The 4,173-nt window shown below is 41.0% G+C and overlaps 1 pseudogene; it reads right to left on the reverse strand.

Annotated features, from left to right (window-relative positions):
* Positions 1-1,359: 1,359 nt before the first annotated feature.
* LOC101610819 lies at positions 1,360-2,006 on the reverse strand (annotated as a pseudogene).
* Between the last annotated feature and the right edge of the window lie 2,167 nt (positions 2,007-4,173).

Raw genomic sequence — 4,173 nt, forward strand, 5'->3', positions numbered from 1 at the left:
AAGTTAAATGAGATGGGACAGTTAGAACTTTTGAGAACAAATCAACATTGCTATTTCTCTTACATGGAAACTTGGAATGGTACCTTATATGTAACAATATTATGCTCAATATCTGTTAGTGCATTTTATTAAAATACTGGACTAGTGTATGTGTTTGAAAAGCCTAAAAAACAAATTAAAGGTTTCATTTTGATAAAGCATGAGGAACTATTAATAATGTTGTATATATAGCAGTGAGAGATGTTAGGATATCCATTTAAAAATGTAGATTAAAATGTGATACAATTACTAACTTTTGGTTTTCTAATAAGAAGAAAATTTGTTCCATTTAAACAAACATTTACAGTTAGGGTTATTTTTTAAAGGGCTTTAAAATATTTTTATTTATGTACAAGCTGAGACAGACAGACAGTGAGAGAAAGAGAGAAATAATGGGCACACCATGGCCTCTGGCCACTGCAAACAAACTCCATATGCCTGTGCCACTTTGTGCATCTGACTTTACATGGGCACTGTGGAATTGAACTGTGGTCACTGGGTTTTACAGGCAAGTGTCTTAATCACTAAGCCATCTTTCCAGCCCCTTGCTTTGTGTATTTGGTGTGTATATGTTTCCAGAGTAGGTGGGCAAGTCTTTAGCAGTTTTCAAATACTCACAAGTGAAGTTTGTAATTTAATTGCAAGTGTATTTGTTACAGCAATGTTGTATGAACAATGCTAATCTAGAAATAGTCCTGGAATAGTTTGCTAAATTCCTATTTCTAATTTAACAGATTAAACACACAACTACAAATGAAATAAATATGTAAGAGTCATATTATGCTCAAATCAGTTTTTTAAATTTTTTTTGTTTATTTATTTATTTATTTGAGAGTGACAGAGAGAGAAAGAGGCAGAGAGAGAGGGGAGGGGCCCGCCAGGGCCTCCAACCACTGCAAATGAACTCCAGACGCGTGCACCCCCTTGTGCATCTGGCTAATGTGGGTCCTGGGAAATCGATCCTCAAACCAGGGTCCTTAGGCTTCATAGGCGAGCACTTAACCGCTAAGCCATCTCTCCAGCCCTCAAATCAGTTTTAAAAATAGAATCCAGATCCTTTTGAGGTAATTTAAGCTAGCGCCTTTAACTGCTGAGCCATTTCCCCAGGTCCCCTTTTTAGGTATTTTAAAAACTCCCCCAAAGTTGATTTCAATTGTTACAATGGCCTCATACAGAAAATAGCAAAGACACCCTTCCACGTGATGAACTGTATAAAATGCCAAAATACGAGTATTAAATGATCAATGGATCAAAATCAAAAGAACATAGGAAACACTTAAATGTGAAGTCAACAAAAATAAACAGAATTATAACTGATCTCTAATCATCATTGGAATCTGAATCATATTTTTCCCCAGATACTTTTCTTTACCAGCTTTGTGAAGTGTGTCCCAAATTTCTTTTGGCTCTGAAATGGTTGTTCCATTCCATTTCCACTGTTGTTAATAATGCTGGAGCAACCAAGCCTCCATTCTAAAGTTTCTGTGGGAAAGTCTTCTGCATTTCCGAGGTCAGTAAATCCAACAACATAATCCTGTGTTTTCTCTCTCTTTTTTTTTTTAAAGTGCTAGTGTGGGAACGACTTTGATATACAGTTTCTCACAAAGGAAAAGTGTTTTTTCCCCATTCAGCTGTAGAAACTTGGTTTCCAGATGTTTCTTGTACAATATTGCCAAGTGTCTAATATTTTACACCTGACAGTAGAGTTTGTAGAAATGGCAAACCACTTGTTTACTTTCCTTCACTTCTTGAAAGAAGTCCTCTCACGAGGAATTCGTCTGTAGTCCCCAAGTCGTTTTGAAAGCCATTGTTTCTGCTATTGAGCTTTTCCCGGTGCCTCAAGTCCCCTTTCTCTGATCCAGTTTCTGAATTTTAGATTCCAAATGACTCTCCACTAGTTTAGTAGTCTGAAGTAACTGGTTCTCCAGGACTTTGGAAAATATGTGGATAGATGCACCACATTCCATTCCATTTTTCTAAGTAGTCAAGTTTGCCCTTCATGGTGGACTTTGGGTAATGCCCATTAACTGAGGGAGCAGCAGCCCAGAAGACCTGCCCATTGAATTGAGCCTCGTAGGAATTGCTAGAGGCTGCCAACCAAGAGTCACTTCTGCCTTTTTGCGTGTTTCTTTTTTTTTTTTTATCTCCTTCAGAATATTTACTGCTAAGGATGTAATTTGTGTTATGATGATTATATAAAATCATCAAGGGATTGGAGAAATGGCTTAGTGGTTAAGGTATTTGCCTGCAAAGCCAAAGGTCCTAGGTTTGATTCCCCAGGACTCATGTATGCCAGATGCACAAGGTGGCACATGTGTCTGGAATTCGTTTTTTTGTTGTTGTTGTTGTTTTTGTTTTTAAATTTTTTATTTATTTATTTGAGAGAGACAGACACAGAGAGAAAGACAGGTAGAGGGAGAGAGAGAGAATGGGCGCGCCAGGGCTTCCAGCCTCTGCAAATGAACTCCAGATGCATGCGCCCCCTTGTGTATCTGGCTAACGTGGGACCTGGGGAACCAAGCCTCGAACCAGGGTCCTTAGGCTTCACAGGCAAGCGCTTAACCGCTAAGCCATCTCTCCAGCCCTGGAATTTGTTTACAGTGGCTAGAGGGCCTGGTGCACCCATTCTCTATCTGCCTCTCTCACTCTCTCTCCTTCTCTCTCTCTCAAATAAATAAATGAAAATATATTTTTGAAACATTAAGAATTGGGGTGGGCATGCAGTTCAGTTCGTAGAATACTTTCCTAGCACACATGAATCCCTAGATTCCATCCCTACCATGGCATAAAGTGGGCGTGGTGGGAAGTGGAAGCATGTGGGAAGTGGAAGATGGAGGACTAGAAGTTCAAGTCTATCCTCAGTTACATAGGAAGCTCACTGCCAGCCGGTTGAAAAAATAATAACTGGGCTGGAAAGGTGGCTCATGGCTAAGGCACTTGCCTGCAAACCCCAAACACCAGGTGTTCAGTTCCCCAGTACCCATATAAAGCCAGATGCACAAAGTGGCCCACACATGTGGAGTACATTTGCAGGAGTTTCTGGAGTGCCCCTTCTCTGTGATTTTCTATCTCTCTTCTCTCTGTTTACAAATAAAGATATAAAAATATTTTTTAAAAAAGTAAAAATTAATACTAATAATTAAAGATCATCCTGGAAACTAACAAGGAATAGAAAATTGGGGTCAGGGCTGGAGGGATGGCTTAGTGGTTAAGGCGTTTGCCTGCAAAGCCAAAGGAAACAGGTTTTATTCCCCAGGACCCACGTTAGCCAGATGCACAAGGGGGCACACGCATCTAGAGTTCGTTTGCAGTGGCTGGAGGTCCTGGCGTGCCCATTCTCTGTCTCCCTCTCTTTTTCTGTCAAATAAATAAATAAATAAAATATTAAAAAAGAAAAGAAAAGAAAACTGGGCTTGAAACTGAGCATGGTGGAACACGCCTTTTCAAGAGGCCACCCTGAGACCACATAGTAAATTCCTGGGCAGCCTGGGCTAGAGTGAAACCCTACCTCAAAAAAAGTGGTGGGGGGGGCTGGAGAAATGGCTTAGCAGTTAAGCATTTGCCTGTGAAGTCTAAGGACCCCGGTTTGAGGCTGGATTCCCCAAGACCCACGTTAGCCAGATGCACAGGGGGCAGTGGCTGGAGGTCCTGAGGTGCCCATTCTCTCTCTCTTTCTCTCCCTCTCTTTCTCTGTCAAATAAATAAATAGAATAGTAAAAAAGAAAAGAAAATTGGTGGTGTATGCCTTTAATCCCAGCACTTGGGAGGTGAGGTAGGTGGACTGTCGTGAGTTCGAGGCCACCCTGAGACTACATAGAAAATTCCAGGTCAGCCTGGGCTAAAATGAAATGACACCTCAAAAAAGGGGGCGCTGGAGAGATGGCTTAGTAAAGTGAAGATTGACTGTGAAGCCTAAAGACCCTGGTTCGAGGCTTGATTCCCCAGGACCCACGATAGCCAGATAGCCAGATGCACAAGGGGGCGTACCTGTCTGGAGTTCGTTTGCAGTGGCTGGAGGCCCTAACTCACCCATTCTCTCTCTCTGCTGCTTTTTCAATTAAATAAACAAATAAAAAAACAAACAGAAAAACCCAAAAGAGAAGAAAGCAAATTGTGGTTGAAACTCAGAACTCC

This window comes from Jaculus jaculus, chromosome 1 (genome assembly GCF_020740685.1).
Source record: "Jaculus jaculus isolate mJacJac1 chromosome 1, mJacJac1.mat.Y.cur, whole genome shotgun sequence".
Lineage (NCBI taxonomy): Eukaryota > Metazoa > Chordata > Mammalia > Rodentia > Dipodidae > Jaculus > Jaculus jaculus.